At 44.6% G+C, this 23,522-nt stretch overlaps 1 protein-coding gene across 2 annotated transcripts in view; it reads right to left on the minus strand.

The window, feature by feature from the left end:
* RBM47 (RNA binding motif protein 47) overlaps positions 1 to 23,522 on the minus strand; it is a 158,242-nt gene that overhangs the window by 95,619 nt on the left and 39,101 nt on the right. For both annotated transcript variants that reach the window (XM_036257437.1, XM_036257430.1), the window contains exon 3: positions 1,088 to 1,175. The gene's annotated coding sequence lies outside the window, so the exon portion shown is untranslated. The remainder of the gene's footprint in view (positions 1 to 1,087; positions 1,176 to 23,522) is intronic.

Consider the following 23,522-nt stretch of genomic DNA (forward strand, 5'->3'; position numbering starts at 1 on the left):
AATAAAATGGCAATAAATACATATCTATCAACAATTTAATCCACAAACAAAAGGAGCAATCAGAACAGAAACAGACTCATAGATACAGAGAACTCTTTGTTGCTTGCCAGATGAATGGGGGCTGGGGAGGTGGGTGAAAAAAATGAAGGAATTAAGAATTACAAATTGGTTGTTAGACCGATGAACCTCAAAGGGAAGAGGGGAGGGAGGGCAGGATGAGATAAACCGAAGAACTTCTATGCATATATGCATAACCAATGCACACCGACAACAGTGTGGGGAAGGGGGGGGGGTAGGGTCAATGGGGAAAAAGGGGCGGGGGAACATCTGTAATAAATTCAACAATAAAGATGAGTTAAAAATAATTAAATAAAATAAAAAAGGGTGTCTGACTCTGGGGCCTGTGGCCCAGGAGGCTGCCCGTGAGCTCGCACGGCTGTTCCAAGCGCCCTCAGTGCCGTTTATGAGGCCCAGGGCTACTAATCTCAGAACCATCACCTGAAGCCCCTGAAAGGAATCAGTTTTTCTCTCAGTATTAGAACCCTGAATTCTTTCCTTGGTAAGTACAGAATTTTTATTGATTCACTCTTTAACAGAAGAATATTCATTCCCCACCTTTAAAAAAAAAAAAAAAGCATTTGTACTCTGTGAAAAATAGGAGGTAGACAACGCTTAACGCTGGTCATTTGGGGTTATCAGAGGAATGCAGTGTTTCACCAAGTCTGAGTCTCCCAATTTCAGACATGTCCGTGTAGGGGGCGGGGAATGCATTCTAGAGCTGACAAAATGCAGTAAACACTATAGGAAAAAGTCGTTATTAAAAGAGGTTAAGCTAAGTCATGCAAATATAGCCTCTGTCATTGTTTGTGCCTGTGGAATCCCTGGGAGACATATCTACACCCCTATAAACATACAGAGCACTGTGGCTTAGTAAATTAAGCAAACACCCAGAAGCAGAACAATATGTGTTGGTTTAAAAAAAAAAAGTGGGGATTAGCATTTGAATGTCACTGTGCAATGTTCACCTACTTTTCTCCACCCCTGGATTACATTAATTTGAGGAGAAGATGTAGCCCGCTTGACTTACCTAACCTCTTCGGTGAGCTAGGACTGGCTGATCTCTGCTGCGTGACCTGACACAGGTGTCCTTTCGATGGTGTCCTCTGTTATGTGAACTGTGAAATGGAAAAGATAACACAACTGAACCAGAGACCGCTCATCAAGAGTATGCGATTAATGACCATTAAACAAAACAGAGGAGGGGGTAAGAAGAAATACTATTCAGGTTCATATTAGCTAAAGGACATTCAAGGAAGAAAATCTTACTCTGACAAAGAGAGAAGAGGGAAATGTATAAAGAGGTGGTGTTAACAGGAAAGAGAAGATCACCAGTTTTGCCCAGGTGCTCAAAACTCAGCTCTACTGCTTGCGAGCTGGGTGATCTTGGGCATTTTACTCAACCTCTCTGAGCCTCCTTTAACTCATCTAATATGGGCCTCATGTAACCCACCTGTTAAGGACATTGTCATAATAAATAAGACGACAGATATGAAGCCCTTGGGGCCCCATAGGAAAGGAAACATTCACAAAAGGCAGCTATGAATATTATATGCATTTAAATTTCTTTCTGCAGAGGCACATTAAATTAAATCACCGAACACTCAAAACTGTTTAAAGCACTGTGAGCAGTTAATATTTTAAATGTTCCTTTACCTTTGGTAGCCCTACATAGCTGGCTTTTCTGCTCATAATTAATATCCCATAACTATTCAGCTCATCTTTAAGTAAATACACTTGATTAGCTAAGCTCTGTGTGGAAGACTTTCTTATGCTAGTTCCCCATGAAGAATGAATAAAACTCCACAGGAGTCTCACTCCTGCCCTCTCCAAAAAAGATCCTGAGTCCACAACCTACCTCTGGGAAGTAAAATACTGACTTCTGCTAACGCCTGCCGGACAACTCAGTAATCATTTGTTCCAAGGTTCTGCGCAACCCAACGGCCTAATTAACTAAGGCTGAGCTTTTGATTAACGTACAGTTCTTGCAGGAACTTTGACCCACAGAAACTTGGCATTTGACTTGCTTCTCTGAGTCCAACCTGTGTCACGAATGCCAGTTTCAAGGGTAATAAAGGACCTAGCTGTTTGCTTATTGCAAATGGAGGCGGTGCCATGTCATCATCTGACTTTCCCCTCTGCTGTCCACTGGACCCTGGACAAAGAAGGTTTGCAGCCCACATGTCAGTTTTCGTAGTGAACAGAACAAAAGGATATATATTTCCAAACTGAAAAGCACCTAAATTCTACCTGGCGTATCAACTCAATGCCAGTTGTTTAAGAAACATGAACATGGTCCCAGGATCCAGGTGATCAGCGTATAGGTCAGGTGTCTGAGCAGGTGCATGCTATGTCGGTCCAGGTTCTGCCTTGGTAAGCAAACGGCTCTCTCTGATGGTCCCTGCGTTCCTCTTGATTGATGTGTTACATAAAACACGCATCAGGTACAAGGCAGAGGCCACAGTACTTGAGAGTTCGTGTTCCTGCGTGTTATGAGATTAATAGTGTCCCCCCCAAATTCATATGTTGAAGCCCTGGCCCCCAGTATGTCAGAATGTGACTATATTTAGAAATAGGGCCTTTAAAGAGGTAGTTAATTAATGACATGAGGTCACATGGGTGGACCTTTGTCCAGTATGATTGATGTCCTTATAAGAGGAGATTGGGACATGTTCACACGCGATCTAAGGGACAACCATGTGAGGACACAGTGAGAAGGTGGCCATCTGCCAGTTGAAGACAGAGACCTCAGGAGAAACAAAACCCACCAACACCTGGATCCTGGACCTCCAGCCTCCAGAATTCCAGAACTGTGAGGAATACTCCTCTTGTTTAGGACACCCAACCTGTGGCATTCTGCATAACAACAGTACACTGCCCCTCTCCCTGCACCTCGCAGCCTACGTGCCAGGACCAAGCAGGCAACAAATGAGTGAAGTAGGCAAAGAGCAGGATAATAGCGGTGGTGTAGACAGTGGTGAACAGAAGACACGTTCCAGCTACAGCCATCCCATTTTAAAAGTGTACAATACTGTGAGGCCATACAAAATATATTCGTGGTTTAATACCCTTCAGCTGCAATCTCTGGGCTAAACCAGTGGATCTGACACTTACCAACACTTGATGTTTAAAAGTACCCACTATTCACGTTTTCAACAAATATGGATTGAATACCTGCTGCAGGCCAGGCCCTAGGCCAGATGCCGGGCCTACCAGTGCTGAATAAAACGGTGTCTGCTCTGCCTTCTCGCTAGGTGACGGTCTGGATAGGCAGTCCAGGGACTAAGCTAGGCTAGAAGTTGAAGAGACAGAGCTGCTGCCCTCTGGGAGGGTACAAATCAGCAGGGCACAGAAGCAACGAGAACATCATAAAACAACGTGACAGCAGCTTAATACGCGAAAGGCCGTGGAAAGCGGGAAGAAGACAATTCCAAGTCTGTCAAGATTGCTCGAGGAAAATGTGAGCCAGCTTCTGAAGGATGAGGTACAGTCTATCTGGTAAACCAGGGATGACGGCCGAGGAGAGGGCACTTTCTAGACAGAAGGAACAGTCAGTTCCTGGTACAGGGACAAGAGAGGGCATGACATTTTTGGACAATGACAAGTTGGACTGAGGGTGGGCAGTGGAGAGTAGCATGGTGTGCCGCTGGACAAGGCAAGGAACCGGGCGCTCGCATTCGATTGCACAGCAAACCACTGGAGAGTTTTCATCAGGAAGGTGACACTGCCAAAATTCCACGTTAGAAGGAGCACTCTGACCACAACTCAGAAGAGGCTCAGGGCAGAGCAGCCCATCAGAAGGTGAAGGCAGGAACCAGGGAGACTGATAGAGGGATGCCTGCTGGTCAAGGTCAAAGATGCAGAATTGGAATCCTCATGGCGTTCAACCATGGCCCTGGGTGACATTGCCCAAGGTCACTATGTGTGTAAGAGAAGCTCTAGTTTTTTAAGCTGGCTACTTTGATCAATGAGAACATGCATTGCTTAAGAAGCTCTTAATTTAATGTATCTTACATTTCACATCAGGAAACTAACCCTACTCACTCTTCATCCGTCAAAGCCCTATGTGGCTGTACCAGCTCCCTTATCTGTGAATAGGATAATAATGGCACTTCCCCCATAGGGATTCCTCGATCTCATTAATACCAATGAGTACTTAAGTATGGCAGATGTTAACAATTATTAAAGCAGAAATAAACTTTAAAGAACAAATGCATAATTAGTGACTGTGCAATGAACAGTTCTCCCTCTCCATGAATCTGAGCCAGATGAAGCCAACCACCCCAACCACCGAGTAAAAACTGACATCAGTAATTGTCTTGGGAAGGAGCAGCCTCTATTTATTTCCTTGATCTCTCCAGAGTTCGCCCACAGCCTCTTAGAAAGGGCCCTCATATTTGTACATGATCGTGATTTTCAATTTATAAAATGCTTTGTCTCAGGTAAAATTTTCTCAAAGATTAAAGACTGAAGGGGTAGGACCTGCAAGTGGAGACTGACTGTACTTCTAGACAGACTGAATTCTGTCTGATTGGGACAGTGATTCCAAGGCTATGTGTGTTCCGAATTTCACTGCAAATGTGTGAATTATATTATATGTAAATTAAACTTCAACAAAGATTGAATAAAGGTGGAAGAGATGGAAGATGGAAAGAAGGAGAATTCATAGAAAAATGGATATTTATATTCCAAAGAGAAGGGGAAACAGATTTGCATGAAAGAACTTGCCTTAAAACTTTCCATTTCTACTCTGGCTGGGTCTCTCAGTGGGTTGCAGCGTCATCCCATATACCAAAAGGTTTCAGGTTTGAGTCCCCATCGGGGCACATGCCTAGGTTTCGAGTTCAATCCCTGGGCGAGGGGCATGCAGAAGGCAACCGACTGATGTTTCTGTCTCTCTCTAAAAATCAATAAAAACATATCCTGGAGTGAGGATTAAAAAAAAAAAACTTTCAATTTCCAAAAACATAATTGCTCTGATGGGATGAAGCTGGCTGGGAATGTACGAGAGCTTGCTTATGCAAGAAACATTTTGAAAATTCACCCTTATTACCTTATGTCTAAAGAACAACACTTTCCACCCCTAGTTTCACTGAACAAGCTGCCCTCTTGTGGCTTTGACATATATTTCCTGAGCACAAAAGTGGGCAGTTATCAGGCTAACAGGATGGCAGTCCCAGCCAGCCCACACATTTCTCAAGGTAACCGAGAGGGTGTGCTGGCTGCTTCCACACAAGAGAGCACGTGGGCCATTACGGGCTGTGTCGCAGCTGAGCTTTAAATAACTAAGAGAATAGCCACAAAATATATATGGTTTGAGGCTGATGAAATCCAAAGACATTTTATTTCCATTTAAATTGTTGGTTAAGCCCAGCCAGTGTGGCTCAGTAGTTGAGCATCGACCCATGCACCAGGAGGTCACCAGTTCGATTCCCAGTCAGGGCACATGCCCAGGTTGTGGGCCTGATCCCCAGTGGGGGGCATACAAGAGACAGTCAATTCATGTTCTTTCTCATCGATGTTTCTCTCTCTCTCCCTCTCCCTTCCTCTCTCTAAAATCAATAAAAAGAAAACAAATAAACTGCTGGTTAATTTTAACGTGCTCTAGCACACACTGTATCACAAGCAAGCATGTGTCTCAAACAGGGTGAGCGCAAGGAGAACGACGGAAATTTCAACCCCACCATCTGTGAAAATTATTCAATATTTCCAAGGTATCTTTGCACAAAGGAAACTACAACAACCAAGTGAATACAACTCAAAACACGGGCTGTATGAACACGGGCACGTGGGGAATCCAGGTGTCCTGTGAAACATTAAGCATTTGTTTACTAAAAGGAAAGAAGGACAGAGGGAGGGAAGAAGGAAGGAGACGAGAAGGAAAGGGGGGGGGAGGATCCAAGAGCATAGCTTCCAAAAGTTGCACTAAAAAGGACGGTAAAAAAATGGCACAAGCATGAAAAAAATGGCAACGTTTTCTCTTTAGAAAGCAATTCGTCTTTATACAAGGCCTTCTGTGAAGAAATAGAGAGAGAAGAGATAAGGGTATAGACGAAACATGCTGTATTTCAGCTGTTGCGATGTTAAAAATGCATCCAGTCCAGACCAGCGTGAGGACGGACTGAAGGAACTCACGGCAGGGCTGTGCTCACCCTCCTAGATGACTGTTCACTCCTAGAGGACTGTCCCCTAGTCTAGCAATCAGGTCAGGTCACTTCCCCTTCTCACTTGGAATACAATCATACAATCCCAAACCCCTCCCAGCTCCCTCCTGCTCCCTCATCCCCTCAGGGCACACACACCAGCAGCATGCGGGCTGATCCGGCTGGTCCTCCTGGGCCCTGGTCCTCCTGGGCCCGCATGGTCTCACCTCCCTGCCTGAGCACTCGGGGGCTCTCACCTGCAATTTCCTTTCCCAGCCACAGGTCTCTCCCCAGCTGGAGTTAGGTCTCCACTCCAGTATCACCTCCAGGAAGTCTTCCTTGACCATTCATTGACAACAGCCCCCATCACCCCCCTGCACTCTCTCTCCTTTGTCCTGTCTTTCTTTTGCATCTCTGCATTTATTAGTATCTGACATTCCATTATGTACTCATTTTTTTTCACTTTTTATGATCTCTCTCTGCCCCACTGAAATGTGAGCTTCGTGGGAGAAGGGGCTTTTTCTCCTGAAGCAGAGCCTGATAACTCTGCTTGGGGAGATGATAAACCCTAATAAAGTATGTTCCAACACTATCTGCAGTCCTAACTCAGGTCTGCCTCAAGTCTCTCCTATTGCAAGAAAAGCTCACACCCTTTACTTGACTCCAGAGTGGCCGACAGTGGCTGACAACATGCTCTCCTGAGTAATTCTTCGGGATGCAGGCTTGGGAAGGTAAAATGGGGCCTCAGTTATAACCCACTGCAGCCCTTGTGTTTTGAAGATAAGTCCACAGGCTCAGAGAGGTTGGCTGGTACCTCCAGGCACACACAGAGACAGCAAACGCTCGACACTGATCTCTGTCATCCCGGGACCCGGCACGGACTCTGCTTAAAGAAGGGGTTCAGCACCCCGCGCTGGGTAACAACCGCCCTCAACCCCGCTCTTAGTGCTCCTTCCACTGAACGGTACTTCTGCTCACTGCTGCCTCAGCTGTGACTTCCTACCCCAGAACCACTGCCAGTTACTTGTGTCATGTGCCTTTGCTTCCTGTCCTCCCTCTTTCTAATGTGCAGCTTGACAACATGCGAGGCACAAGAGTGTGCCTGGGGGCTGGTTTGATTCTAACATAACTCCAATGGCCCAGCCTGGAAATACCAAGGAAAACGTGGGATATGCAAAGCAAACAAAAACCCAGAGAGGCGGGGACCAGAAGCTGGCGGTGTGCCTGGCCACGGGAGCCATGACCGGGCGAGCAGGGGCCCGGAGTGGCCCGTATTTGTTCTCCTGCAGCACCTAGCAGGGTGCCCGGCACAGTCATGGCCCATTTGTTGGGAGGAAGAACAGAAGAAAACGACGGTGCAGATCAGTTTATAGTCAGCCTATTGGTTCGATAACAACTAAGTTCACTTTGTAACAACAGTTTACACGTGCACGGTGCCTTCCCTGCTCAGCACTTCACCTGCATCTCCTCACTGAATCCGCCCCAAACACCTCACCTGTGAGAGAGATACGACAACGGAAAAACCCAGTCGTGTTCAAAAATCAGTGAGCAGGCCCTGGCCGGTTTGGCTCAGCGGTTAGAGCGTCGGCCTGCGGTCCAGAGAGACCCGGGTTCGGTTCCCGCTAAGGGCATGTACCTCGGTTGCAGTTTGTCCCCGGCCTGGTTGGTTGTGAGGGTGGCAACCACTCAATGTGTCCCTTTCACGTCGATGTTTCTCTCTTCCTCTCTCTCTCTCCCACTCTATCTGAACAAAATATCAAAAAAAAAAAAAAAAAAAATCAGTGAGCAGCCCAAACTAGACTCTAGTCTCTAAATGAGACTCTCTGCAGACCTCCTTTGGTCCAGGAGGTCTGCGTACCCATATGCTTTGCTGAAGAAACAGTGATGTATTTGAATAGAGGACATTGCCCCAGACCCAGCTAGGGAGTGGTATTAAGCCACGTGGAGTGTGTTTAACCTATTATCTATCTTTCTAAGATCTGAAATAGTCTGGATTCCAAAGCACATCTGACCCAGCGGGTTTCAGGCCCGGATGTCTCAGATTTACCTTACGCAGAGCAGTAAACCTGTCCAGGCTCACACACGTAGGCAAAGCTGGGATTGCAATTCAGGCAATCCACATCTGCAGGTGTGCGTAGGGCCCATTATCCTGCCTCTCCAATCGATGATGTCGGTGTGACCTGAAAAACAATTACTGCCTCAACTATTTTTCTGATGTGGCTCCAGGAAATAAGATTCAGCGAGGTGAACGGCTGGGGCAGACTTGTGTTGTCACCCATGAAGACTGATTGGGACTAGCGATGACCCCAGCTAAATGAGGGCTTGGGGCTGGTAACCCACACAGTGGGCTTTCTAAGAGGTCACGGCCACATTCAGGAAGAGGGCATACAAAGCATTTGGTGATTAAAACATACACCTCCCTGAACGCCTCGCCAGGAGCTCCTGGGAACGCTAAGGATCCCTGCTAGGGATCTGGGGTGATCTTGCCACGTCCTTTCCTACACTCTGCAGAGCGAGGTGGGAGAGCTGGGGGTGGAGAGGGTGACTGTGTAAGCAGAAAGGGGGTGTTTGTGCGCGCATGGAAGAACAGGTCATTGCCAACTGACTTCCCTGATGTCCAGAACGCAGAACAATGGTAATTGTGTTTTGGCTTTTATTTCTATTGCCTAAAACTAATTATTTGTGGTAAAAGAAGATGCTGTTTAATTTGGCCCAGCAGTGTTCAAGTACTCAGGGTGGACTCCATTCTCTGGATCTCAGTTCAAATACTACTTCCTCAGGAAAGTCTTCCCAACGCCCCAAATTAAATTGTTCCCCCCTTTCATTCTCTCTCGTGCCTTGGTGTACGCCTTCTCTCATAGCATTCGTGACCAGCACTTACTTATGAGTTCATTTGTTGACTGTCTGGCTGTCCTGACCAGACTATACTCTCCAAGATGGCAGGACTCTTACTCTGATCACCTCTGTGTCCCCAGCACGCAGCACAGCATCAGATACTTCCTGGGAGCTCCATAAGTATTTGTTGAACAAATGAATGACTGAGTCTTGAATTGCACAAGAGAACACCAGGCGTTGTTGGCGGCACCTCGCCAGCAGACACACACGCGGTCCTCGCCCACCTCTGAATTGTGGAAGCCCTACTGCCTGGGCAGTTCTGGGTGGAAACTCAGTGTGCTGCCCAGTGACATGTTATCTCTGTAGCCCTGGGTGGTTACTTCACTCTATCCTTCTTAGTACTTAACTTTTAACCTGGTTAGATCCTGTCCAACTAGATTAGTGGCACACAGAGCATAAGTTGTCCTACTGTCTTGACTTTCCCAAAGCTCCCTAACCAGTGTTTGGCATCGATGCTTTCTTTATGGTTGCTTTAGTGCTCAAACAGGTATCACTGCAGGTGTGGAAACTGAAGCCCCAAAGTGCAGAATAGTGTCAAATAAGGTAGTCTGAAGTGAACACTGAAGATTTTGTCTAGAATTTTTAAAAAATTAGTTGAGTGCCCGGGAAGAAAGAGTATTATATTATATATAAGACACAGGTTCTAACTTTGTTTATGTGAGTGACCAACACAGAGGCAGAGGAAAAAAATCTTAATTTGGTGAAGTTCTTTTTTAGCTTCATGAAATATCCCCTCTGCCATCCTTCAGGTCCCACCCAAATCAGAAAGGCTCTTGGTGGCACAAAAGTAGGATTTCGGTCGCTTTGCCAAGTCAGGCCCTTTACTGCAGGGTAGAAAGAACACTTGTTCCTGATTTCTCAATTCCTCATTCCTGCTGGCAGCACAAAACATGCCAGCCCTGACTCTCAGGCCAACAAACCACAGATGCAGTAGATAACTCAGTGTTCCCTTCAAATCTATATATTTCAAGCAGTTTTTAATGTTCGCCCCTCCCTCCTTTTTTTTTTTGTCAAATCACTGATGATAGATGCTAATGAACTAGCAAGCAGGTCTGTGAAGTATTCCCCCAGAGCCCGGCACTCACTTTCAGCATTATCCTGTTCTTATCTTCTACCTGCCCTCCTAGAAGCACAACGGTTAAAAAACAGACCAGTCAGCCGAAACGCTGCTGTCAAAACACAGCCAAACCACCCCGAGAATAAGATTCCTGTTAGGAATTTCCTAACATGGCCAGGGTTACTGATAGTTAAAGGTTTCTCCAACATCACCTGCAGAATCTGCATGCACTCCATATAAAGTGCAGAAATGCCCTAAAATGTTTAAGCACTCACGGAGGTCAGCCCTCAGAATACAAGGGCACGGCATTTCTGAGCTGTGCTCATCTCCCCGTTCCCCAAGGCACAGGTGTTTCAGAGGCGAGACTTCGAATGGCCCAGCACTTCCTTCCCAACCTCAGATGACCAATGGAGCTCAAAGCCTTCTTTGCAGGTTCCATTTTTTATTTTTAAATCTAATTCAAGATAATAATCAATTGCTTGGATGGAATGACAGATGCCTGGCGTTCCCAGCTTCCCCCTGTGCCACCCTTATGTCACAAGCCTGAGCAGCCAGGAGGTGGTGGCCCCACCTGCTCCGTGACCCTCCCCACATCCCTGTGCACCTCAAGTTTACTATAATCTGTACAGTGTACTGACCTCTGTCCTCTTTGACTGCTGAGCACCACATGTCAAAAGTTGATGCTGTTCCTTTTTCTTTCAGTATTTGCCATGTTTTTCACAGGAGCTATGTGCCAGACACTGTATTAAAGCAGACCATGGTCTGGTTCTAACCCTACCACCAAACAAGGTGGAAACTGTCAAGCCCACTTTCAGTGAAGAAAACTGAAGCTTAGGGAGATTGTCTTGTTGTTGTTTTTTTAAAAAAGGGGGGCTTCTAAGAGGTAGGCTGAGACTCAAACCTTGGTTTTTCTGCCTTGATTCCATTGTTTTAAAATAAGAGAGCCTTTCACTAGGAGAAAGCGATCTCTATTCATTCATTCATTCATTCAATCCGTAACACTTATTAGAGGTCCACAAAGCATGGTCCGCTCTTCTATATATAACTTGAAACCTGTTTCTTCTACTCTATAATACACCAAAATTTACATTTTAACATCTCTCAGATGGCCAATGTATATATTTACTTACTTTTAAAGCTAGTATTAAATCAATTGTATATTTTACAATCTGTAAGCAGATGACAATCCAGGAACAAGCCCCTGGAGGGATCATCTTCAAGATCCACCAGATGGAAAGATATGCAGTCAACAGAAAAAGACCACCTGGTCTGCCTGGCCCCAAGACTGGGAGATTAATGTGATTAAAGCAATAGTGTGGCCATCAGAAGGAAGGCTGGTCCTCCTTTGGGAGCCTAGGAGAAGCTGGACAGGTCCAAGCCGGCAGTGCCCAGGAAGCACAGATGGGGAGAGGAGTTCCGGAACGCACTGCCCTTCGGAAGAAAGACACGATCAGCCGACTGTGAAACAACTGGGATTATACCAGGCCAGGGAGGCGGGTGCTACTAAACTTTAGACCGCTCTCCTCCCCGGCTCTACTTCCATGCTCACCCAGATGTCTTCCGAATATGACTTGCCATTCCCTGTCCACCCGGGGTTGAGAGTGAATGTGCTCATTTCCCAAAGTAACCTTACTTTCAACAGTCAGCAAGTGTCAGCGGAGGGCCTGCTCCAAGCCATCGCCGAGCGAGGTGTCTGCCCAGACCTTCTGCCTCTGGGCCTTACAGCAGGAGCATTATGCCCACAGTGCCCCTCAGAGAGACCCCTTCTGAAACAGGGGGACCCCTGCGCTACAGCAGTGTTTCCCAAGCTTGCTCAATTACCTGGGGAGCTTGTTAAACATCAGATTCCCGGTCCTGGGCTCTGCTGCACCGGCACCACCAAAGGAATGGTCTGGAAATCTCCCATTTTAAACAGTGTCCCGGTAATTCCACTCAGTGGGCAAGTCTGTCAGCCATAGTTCCCTGGCCACTGATTCAGCCTATTGTGGGTGTGGGCCAGTCAGAGGCTCTATATTCAATGCAGTGGGAGAAAGCTGGGATTCAAAGTTTTTAAAAAAATGTTTTGAGAATTGTACAACAGCTTTAATTTTCAAACCAAGGCCCCCTTTTCTATATTCTTTTGCCCAAAATCCTACTTAGTAAAGTCTCAGAAACTTAGATCCTGTCCCATTAAATCCCATAAAATCCCACATGACATAATATTCGGACAATCAGTTAATGCTAGGTAGTTAATGCTGATATTCTGAAAGCTAACAAAACCCTCAGCCCAGTGCTTTCGGCAAACGAGCATTCCACACTGTTTTCGCAGGTGCACGCTGTGCTGCTCCTTACAGCGGTAACATACACATAACTTGCCCCAAAAATGCTTCCTTCCTGTGTGTGACTACTTCGTGGAAGTAAAAACTTGTTTCACTGACAACATATTTTTTCATGCGGAGTAGTTCAATACAGAAGACCGCTCAGAAGCAATATTCTTCTTAAAAGAGACAACATCAGTAAAGAATCCACTCCAGGGGGTGAGAGTCCTATTTGGAGGGAGTGAAAGCTTCAGAGGCCGCACCCCAAAGAGAGGGACGTTCAGTGATCAGGCAGCATGAACAGGTGGGTTCAAATTAGCCCAAGTGGCCCTGGCCAGTTTGACTCAGTGGTAGAGCGTTGGCCTGCGGTCCAGGGAGGCCGGGGTTCGGTTCCTGCTAAGGGCATGTACCTTGGTTGCAGTTTGTCCCTGGCCCTGGTTGGTCGTGTGGGTGGCAGCCACTCGATGTGTCCCTTTCACATCGATGTTTCTCTCTCTCTCTCTCTCCCTTCCCACTCTATCTGAACAAAAAATGGAAAAATGTCCTCGGGTGAGGATTAAAAAAAAAAATTAGCCAAAGTGAATGAATCCATGTGTTATATTAGATTGGCATTCTTTCTCCGTTGCTAAAATCAAAAGTAAATTTTAGTGTGGTTACTGACTTCTGACTTGTTCACCATTCAACGAGGCTGGCTCCAGATAAATCTTTTTGCTTCATAAATCACATTTAAGCAAGGAACACTTTGATGCTCTGTGGTGCTTTTTTTTTATTTTTTAAAAAATGATTAAATGGCTGTAAAAGCTATAAAATGCTCTCCAAATGGTGTGGCTGTGTTGTAATTATGCAGGATCACCAGAGGCCAAATTCTTAAAACAGGGAAATACCTTAGATTATCTACTAGTTGATGCAGATAAGAAAACAGATCCAGACAGGTGACTTGCCCAAGGTCACACCACCAGTCAGTGTTCATCACGCCCAGACCTGAGGCCTCTCCCACTGCCTGCAGAATGGTTCTTGGAGAGAGGAGTGTCCAGTAGGTGAAACCTGGTGGACTCTTCCACATGCTAACCTCCCACCTGGTCTACCCTTTGGGCTTCCCTAATGCAGAGGTAATAAACACTCCTCCCAGTGTGGGTGTGTAACCAAGGCTACTTTTTTTTAATTCCTCATTTGAGGATATGTTTTTACTGACTTAAGATAGAAGGAAAGAGAGAGGGAGAGGCAGAGGGAGAAAGAGAGGGAGAGAAACAACGATGTGAGAAAGAAACATCGATTGGTTGCCTCCTGCACGCACCCTGACAGGATATTGAACCCGAAACCTAGGTGTGTGCCCTGGCTGGGACTCAAACCCGCAACCTTTTGGTGCGTGGGACAACGCTCCAACTGACCGAGCCACCCGAGGCTACTTCTCGAAATTAAAACAAAAAGAGCAATAGAACTGCTGTGGCACAGCTTCTAAGTAAAACCTTCAGAAGGACTTGTTCGCAAGGGTCAGGGGCAGATGTACTTGAAAGACATGAAAGTAAAGGTGTCCAGGTTGCTCCCTTCTTGGAGCACAGTGAGGCCACAGTTCCCGCACCCCAGTGAGGTCTGCCCAAGTGACTGGGCTCTGGACAGTGGATGGGGAGGAAATGCTGTGGCCGTGATGATGCAATGGGGGCCTGGCCCTAAAAATCTCCCAGCACTCTTCGCCCTCTGGCCGATGGGAGAGCAATGCCCAGCATCCCTGGGCACCATGGCCTGGAAGAGGCACAGCCTCTCAGTCTGGATGTCCAAAGAAGTTCAGGAGCATGAACCGCCCCACCAACCCGCACACACATCAGGAATGACGAGATACGTTCCTACTGGGTGAGCCACTGATATATCGGGGTCTATGTTACTGCTACTTAGCCCATCCCAAGGAGAACAGGACATCCCTGAAGACTGAGGAAAGTATGACTTTAAAGAAAGAGAAATGAACAGCACAGGTAGCATCTGTTGTTTGTCATCAACCACAAAACAACAGGATTTGGGGAAGAGGGACACAGAGACTAAATAGTTTCCTTCGTGAATATAAGAACAATCCCAATCTCGCTTCCAGAACTCTTCAGTTATAAATATCTTTCTGAAACATAGAAAGCCTTTTTCCAAAGAAAGAATGTTAGAAATGATGTTCACAACCCCAGGCCCTGCCAAATAATCTTTTTGCCCAAATACAATAGAAATGATTCTAAAAGCAATACCAATCTTGCCCTGGCCAGTTTGGCTCAGCGGTTACGCGTCAGCCTGTGGACCAGAGAGTCCCGGGTTCAGTTCCTGCTAGGGGCACAAACCACACAAAAAAAAAAAGTAACACCAATCTTGTGGGCCTCGGAGGCCTGAGGTTCCTTGGTGAATGGAGGGGGCACAGAAAGGGGCAGTGAAGCTTCTGAGCAAGGGTCTGGGGCCTGGCAGCCTGGAAAGAGGGCCCTGGCATGCACGGCTGGGGTAGGTTTGGAAGTAGGGACTGGGCAGGGGCTGAGGAAATGCTCCCTTTAGCGCCTCAGTCTTGGTGAGGACAGGAAATCCATTTGTCCACAGCTACGTCCTTCATCCTGTACTTTACCAAGGAGGCGATGAACTCCGCTAAGCCTCCACAGTGTTCTGATTTGATCGCAAACGGCAGTTTCATTAATGAGCTGTGGAGTTATTTTCTCATTCACCCTGAGCTGTCCCAGTGATGTTAAGCAGTGCTCAGCACGACACCTGATACTACACGGCAGTGTGGTTAGGGGCAGGGGGACCTCAAGGGCGCCGCACACATCTGCGCGCCAGCCTTGGAGCTGGAGCGGGTCCTTGGTGCCTCCACCGCGCTGGACATTAACCTTTCACTTGCTGGCTCAGGGGCAGATCAGGGTTCCCGGGGAAGGGGCCAAGGAGTCCAGGCTGGTGGTGATGGGGACACATGGGAGGCTTGGGGCAGCAGCTATCCACCAAGAGGCACAGAAAGATTTCAGTCTTTAAAACCCAGCATGGCTGTACCAGTGTGTACAAAGTCAGCCCTGGGAAGACGTAGCTCTTGAGAAACAGACCTGGGCTGCGATCTGAATTCCGGTGCACTCCAACGGTGTGAGCATGGCTGACTTATCCTGATATGCTCTGGGCCTTAGTTTTCTCAGCTGCAAAATGAGGGTGAGCACATGGACATGAAAGCACCTGATACCGTGTCTGACGTTTAGTAGGTGTTGAGTTAAAGCTAGCCTCCCTGAACCCCCCCTCAGCTCACATCCTCTTCACAGTAAACCCAAAACACATAGATTCGGATGAAGAAAAAACAGAGGATAAACAATAAGATCACAGAATGAAAAGGATAAGCAGACTGAGGAGGGAGACAGAAGTAATAAAGAAAACCTAGAGGAACCTGGAGGAGGACACTACACACTGTTGACGAGAAATGCTTCAAAAATAGGGCAGTGCCCCCGTGGGAGGTATTACCAGCCCCAACTAGAACTTTGGGTTAGCCAGGGGCTCGTTCTCGGAATGTCACTGACCAGCAGCTCTGTATCATATTAGAAACTAGACTACGAAGCCAGTTTTGAGGCTAACATCTTAGTCTAAATCCTAGCTCTATCATTTACTAGTCGTATGTAAACCATTTAACCTCTTTATACCTCAGTTTCATTTGTCCATGGGAATAATTACAATACCTACCTTCTGGCTCATAAGGATAAACTGGCCTAACATAAATAAGTGTTAAGAATGATGCCTACCTGGCAAGGACCATACACCTTGGCTATTCTTTATTCTTGTTAGTCACTGGTGGCACCATGGAAAGAACACTGGACTAAGAAACAAAAGCTCTCTCCCACTTCCTAACAATGTAGGAATTTTAGAGAAGTTACTTAAGTGCCTGAACCTCAGATGCATTGTAGCTAAAATTTATTCAGCACTTAGTATGTGCCTATTACTGAACACACTGTAAGTTCTTTTCATTTAAAGTTCTCAATAACACTTTGATGAAGATTTCTGAAAATGTCCATTTTTCAGAGAAGAAAGTTGTGTCTTCAAAAGGTTAAGTATCTAGCCCAAGGTTAAAAGACTGGAGAGAGGCCCAGCCAAGACTTCAAGCCAGTTCAGACAGACACCAGATCCTACTCTCTTCAACACTGTGACCCCAAGATGCTATAACAGCATTGCAAGCATACTTATAGGGTACCACATACTATGGTGTATAGCACAGCAAATGCATTTGACAAAAGAAGTGTAATCGGTGTCCATAAAAAACAGAGAAATGTAGGGCTAGCCCAGTAGAATAAAGATAAAGGTCAAGGCTTTTTGTTGTCCACCATGACTGGGGATGGGGCAAGACGAAAAAGGTACAAAATCAAAAGCCAGCATTTGGAGATTCAAAAGGCTGAAAATCTAATATCACAACATTCCTAAAGTTATCATGCTTTATACATGAGGCAATCTAAAATAATTGTTTCTATATTAAATAAGGCCTTAATACTGGCTTCCACTATGATCTTGGAGAACGATTCTAAAATCCCCAAATGAAGACAATTTATACCTAAGAATCCGAACAACATTCTTCTCTGAAGTGTCTTCTCTCCCATACTCTTGGATAAAAAGATGCAACGTCACATGATGCCATTTTGAATTGATATATAAATTTAATGTGTTCACTTCCAAAAATATAATAATGGAGTGTTTATATTTTTTAAGGAAGGGGGACCGGGCAGTAGACAGGTTAATCCCAAAGTTCATAACCAGGGCATTTCTGCCTGAAGGGCAACTAGCACTATCAGATATTAAAATATAGTATAAAGCCCCAATCAATAAACAGTGTGATCCAGGAGGAACTTAAGTTAATGTTAGACCTCAAATTATTTCCATAAAAATATTTTCAAATACAAGATCCAGCATCCAGTCAAAAAGAACCAGACAACATGAGTGAGAATCAGCAAAAACATAGAAAACAAAATTAAACTCATGGGGACTCCAGATATTGAAATTATTAGACAGACTATAATAACTATGCTTATTATACAAAATGCAGTTATTATCTTCGAAAGATGAATAGTTATATTGACAACTGCCTTATTAGCACCAACAAAGAGGCCAGAAAACAGTAGAATGTGTTCATTATGGTGGAAAACAAACCAACACTACGAGCTTAGAATTCCATTCTTATCCAAAGCCTTTCAAAAATGAAGCTGAAAATAATGACATACTCGGTCAAGTAAATAGTGACAGTTTAGTGCAAATAGACACTCTTTATGCAGAAGGAAAACGGTCCAGAGGTGAAGTCAGAGAATACAGTATAGAATAAAGAGCAATAAAAATGATAAATTTAAATAAACATTGACTATATAAAACCTTCCTGATAATGTGTTATGGGGTTTTAATATAAACAAAGATTCAATAAATTAAAAATACTATTTAAACATGGCAAGAGTAGCCCATAAGTCAGAAAGTAGGTAAATAGACTTAAAAGCAGTCCAGAAACTTCTAAGGTAAATGCTGAAAATATATTTTTTAAGTCAGAATTCCAAACTGATGGAGAGAAAAACAGAACAAGAAAACACAGACAACTATACAACACACAGAAAACCAACACAGGAGTAGTTGGAACAAAGGGATGGAACAGTAAATCCAGAAATGTATGGCAACTTAATAGACGATGAAAGAGGTATACTCCAATAGACGGGACTTGGTGTTGGGACATCTAGACAGTCATTTAGCAAAAACAAAGTTGGATTCATACCTCATATCTCATACCAGTATAAATCCCGAATGGATCAAATATGTAAATGTGGAAAAAATTAAGCCACAAAAGTTCTACAAGAAAACATAAGAGAATTCTTTCATAACTTTGCACGAGAAAGACCTTTTACTGTGATTCATAAACCAAAGCCATAGTAAGTCTCATAATTTCAAGTTTATACAATATTTCTTAAAACCACAAACAAAATCAAAGGATAAATGATCAACAGGAAAATATCCATAATTCACAACACAAAGAGGTCGTTTCTGTAATATGTAAAATGCTTATACAAATCAATGAGAAAATGATCGATAAGCCAATTAAGAATGCGCAGAGAATATGAGTGGATAGTTGCAAAACACAGACATTGAAAATAATTGAAATATCATTTCTTATTTATCAGGTGGCAAAAATCCAAAAGTTGATAGCAACTTATTAGCATGTTAATATGCTGGGAAAGATGTGGGGCTACATTTCTGATGGAAATATATGCATATTGATACAACCCCTATGGAGGACACTCATGTATTTTATTATGTATGTATCTATTATTATTACTATATCTAATATATATCCATTATAATTACTATTGCTTTCACTCTTTTTTTTTTTATCCTCACCAGAGGACATTTTTGCATCTATCTTTAGATAGAGTGGGAGGGAGAGAGGGAGGAAGAGAGAAAGAGAAACATCGATGTAAAAGAGACACATCGAGTGGTTGCCTACCACATGACCCCAACCAGGGCCAGGGACAAACTGCAACCGAGGTACGTGCCTTTAGTGGGAACTGAACCCAGGACTCTCCGGTCTGCGGGCCGACGGTCCAACCGCTTAGCCAAACTGGCCAGGGCTGCTTTCATTCTTAAACCTTGCAACTGTACTTTGGGTAATTTATCCTACAAATATGTTTAATACTTGCAAAATAACAGTGTACAAAATAATTTAGTTGCCTTTTTTTTAATTGCAAAAGACTAGAAACAAACCAAATAACCGTCAACTGTGAACTAGTTAAATAAACTATGGTAAATACGCAGAATGGAATACTATGTCATCATTTTTTTAAGTCAACGTGGAAGCTCTCGATGTGCTGAGATTTAGAAATCTCCAAAATATATTGCCAGGTGAAGAAAAACAAGTTGTAAAACTATTCACCTAATAGTCTACCTTTGGAGGAATGGAGGGGAGGAGTAGAAGCTACGAGCATATTTGCCGACATAGCATCAAGACATTCCCAAAAGGATAGCTAAAAAATTAATAGCTATTACCCATGCCCAGTTTATTTGAATAAAACAACTAAATACAAAAGTGTTGTGTTCATCATGATGCATTCTTAGTTCATTTAATTTTCCTATGAAACTCCTTATTTATTCATTTAAAGGTACAATAAATTAAAATTAACCACAAAATTGTGAGTGTTTTCTACCCCTAGCAAGAACTGAACAGGAGAACAGTTAACCTGATAAGCATACACCATATGCATTTAAAAAAGACGTATAATTTCACCCGGCTGGTGTGGCTCAGTGGTCGAGTATCAACCCATGCATCAAGAGGTCACTGGTTCAGCCCTGGCCGGTTTGGCTCAGCGGTTAGAGCGTCGGCCTGCGGTCTAGAGAGACCCGGGTTCGGTTCCCGCCAAGGGCACATACCTCTGTTGCAGTTTGTCCCCGGTCGTGCGGGGGGCAGCCACTTGATGTGTTCCTTTCACGTCAATGTTTCTCTCTCTTTCTTTGTTCCTCTCTCTCCCTCCCACTCTACCTGAACAAAAAATGGAAAAATGTCCTCGGGTGAGAATAAAAATAAAATAAAAGAGGTCACCGGTTCAATTCCTGGTCAGGGCTCATGCCCAGGTTGTGGGCCCAAACCCTAGTGGGGAGTGTGCAAGAGGTGGCCAACCCTTTCACTTCCTCTTTCTCTAAAAATCAATAAAGGAAAGAATAAAATAAAATAAAAAGATGTATAATTCCAGCACAATTATCTCTGGGATGTGAAATGACAGATTAGTTTTATTTTCTCCTTCGTGTTCCTCTCTGTTTCTTTAGTGACCTGCATCATTTTTATACTTAGATTAAAGTTTGTTCTAATAAAGTCAACATTATAAAAAGGAAATTATATTCAGTGGTTAAGACAAGGAAGAAATTTTGACTTGGAGGGTCATTACAAATTGGTACAGTTTACTAATAAAGATAATCAGAATTTCTATTTCTGCGAGACTTTATAAAAATAGTATTAGACAGCTTTGGTTCATACACTCATTTGTTAAAGGTTAAAAGGTCAAGCAGATGATGTTTTGCCACAAAGCTGTTATAGCAACTGAAGAGCAGTATTTAGACTATTTTTCCATTAAAAACTAGAACGAATAGTGCTGACCGACCAGGTGGAAGAATCTCGATCGTGCAGATGGTGTTCAGTTCTGCAGTCTCTCTATAGGTGCTGTGGGTTATTAGACTTCTGACATTTAAAATCTTCTCCAACAGTCCGGCTGGTGTGGCTCAGTGGTTGAGTGTCGACCCATGCACCAGGAGGTCACCGGTTCGATTCCCAGTCAGAGCACATGCCCAGGTTGTGGGCCCAGTCCCCAATGGGGAGCATGCAGGAGGCGGCCAATCGATGTTCTCTCTCATCAATGTTTCTATCTCTTTCTCTCTCTCACTTTCTCTAAAATCAATAAAGGAAAAAAATTAAAAATAAAATAAAATCTTCTCTAATAAGGTGAGAAACTCCTCCTAAAGTGACCGCATATAACTTTAATTTCATTGCTTCAGAAATAGCCTGGGCAAAGTTTGTACCATGAGAGAAACAAGTTTTCTAGTTTTGAAAAAAATCGGTTTTATACTTTTTCTAAGAACCTTGAAGCCTCGTATTTGCTTGATTCCAGTGAACCTCAGGGGACTCAACCTCAGGGGACCCATCCTACTGAGACAAATGAAATTAAGGCAAGAAAGAATTTCCAGATTCTAAAAAATTTTAAAGAAATGATTCTGTGGGTCTGTTTGAGAATTTCATAAGTAACCACAGGATCATATATGATAGGAAGGGGAAAAAAGAGCAAGATAGCTATCAAAATATTGGAAGAAGTAAAACTAGGAGGGGGGGGACACAAAATTAAGAGTAAGTCAGACAGGTAACAAAGATGATCAGGTGGTCATTTTCCTAAAATGTGGGAGCTATTACGGTTCTCAACTGGGGTCCTTTTTCTCCCCCACCCCAGAAGTTATTTGCCAATGCCTAAACATATTTTTGGTGGTGGGTGCTACTGGCATCTAGACGTAGAGGGCCAGGGATACTACTAAACATCCTAGAATGCATGAGACTATTTTTCCATTAAAAACTAGAACGAATAGTTTAGAGTATCGGCTGCACCAGGGGGAAACCCTGATCTGAGGTTGGTGGGAGGTGCGGTTAGGGAGGGCCCTGGCCCCACAGCACTGTGATTCACAAGGGGCTATTGCCATAGCTACCTATAAGGAATCTCACCAAGTCACCTAGCCTTGGAATCTGAGTAACGGCTTTGCTCTGAATCTGCCGTGGGTCACTTGATCAGGGTCCACTCTATGCCAGGGTGGTCCACCCCTGCGGAGTTTCCCGGGACTGTCCTGGCTTTAGCACTGAGGGGACAAGTGAGGCCACTCTGTAGGCCAAGAGCACAGTGCCATTTGGCCATTTGGAATTCTTCTCTCCAGAAGAGAGAAATCTGGTTTCCTTCAAGGTTTTCTCTGTGCCTTGTCTCACACATAACAAACAAGCTTCCAAAGGGCAGGCTCTGGGAGGGAAAAAAGGGGTTTGATCTCTCAGATGCTCTCTGTGCCTGGTGGCTGCCTCTTGGCAAATAGCCCAGTGGGAAGGATAGAGTCTCTTGGGGACTCTGACTTGTCACAGTTCATCCTCCTCTATCCCCACCCAGTTACGCCCACCCAGTTCCCTGTCCAGGTTCCTCTTGGACAGGAGCCGGGGATACACTTCTGCTCTGGAGGTCACACAGCTTGCTAAGAGACAGCGCAGGCAATCGGCATTGGTGGGGCCACGGTTCCTGAATTCCTGGGGCGGCACCCCAGGCAATGAAATGCATTGCTTGAGATTGGAGGCCTTTCCCCTTATCTTTCCTGGATCAGACTCTCATCAGTCTATTTCTTATCAATGTGGAACATATTCACCTACTATCTATCCTTTGATCACTGGACATAATATATAGGAAAGCATTCCACAAACTAACAAAATAATACAAAATAAACGCAATGGGTTAACGTCATCATGAGAAATCACTTGTGTTTAAGGTTAGCACTTGACGGCTGCTTCTCCTTCTGGATGGACATTTATAATCACCATGTGGCAGACACTGTCATCAGCACTGAGCGTGTGTTCGCTCACATAATATTCACAGAATTTTATGAAGTATTATTATTCTGATGCCCATTTTACAGAAGAAGAAACTGAGGTAGAATGATATGAAATAACTCTCCGGTTCAGGCAGGCTGGCTCCCAAGTTAACACTGGACGCTGCTTGTTACTTAAGCCATTCCAGAAGAAAGACAGAGTTGATCAGATAAGGTGCCCCTCGCTGTAGTGAACCATTAACTTTTAGCCCACCCCTACCCCCACCCCACCCCATGCGTTTGGTGGCTTGAGGGTCACGTGCTGGAGTAGAAACCCTGAGGGGGTCACTCATGAGCACATGACTGTGCTCTAGTTCCTTCTGGGTTTGCTTCCTGGAACAGCCCTTCCTCGAGTGCTGAGCCAACAAATGACACCAGTTTCAGTTCTGGGAAAGAGGCTGAATTCCAATCACTGCGTCCACTCAGGCTCTCTGCATGCTAGTGACCCCGGGGTGACACGGGCAGCCACAGGGACTTCCTCAAACTGAGGAGTGCCTGCTCACGAATGAGGGCTTTGACCAACAGCCTGCTTTTGGACTCAGCACCTAACAGGCAGCCTCAGAAAGACCCAGGAGTTAATAGTTTTAGGAAGACAGTTCTAGAAACAGTTCGTGGGACTGTCCAGACAAATGCAGATGGTATAACAGGCACCTGGTCAGATTCTATGAAAAAATGGAGATGTTTCTCTTTGCTGTTTATTTTCTCTTTCTGGGTCCCAATTTTTTAAAACAATAAAAAATCCTATGTTCCCTTCCCTGATCCTCTCTTATGGTGTTTCACGCTTTTTTTTAAAAAAGGTCTGGAATAACCTTAGAGGTGCAAATAGACAGGAATGTAGCTAAACAAGAAACCAAAAGCCCCAATCTCAGCCTTATCACAGACACTTTCAAGCTCTAGGGTTTTCTCCTACTTCAGCACAAATCTTACGATTAGATAGATGCAGTACCATTGGTGCTTTTCCCTGGAAAAGAAATCAAC

The sequence above is a fragment of the Molossus molossus genome, unplaced genomic scaffold (assembly GCF_014108415.1).
Source record: "Molossus molossus isolate mMolMol1 unplaced genomic scaffold, mMolMol1.p scaffold_m16_p_1, whole genome shotgun sequence".
NCBI lineage: Eukaryota > Metazoa > Chordata > Mammalia > Chiroptera > Molossidae > Molossus > Molossus molossus.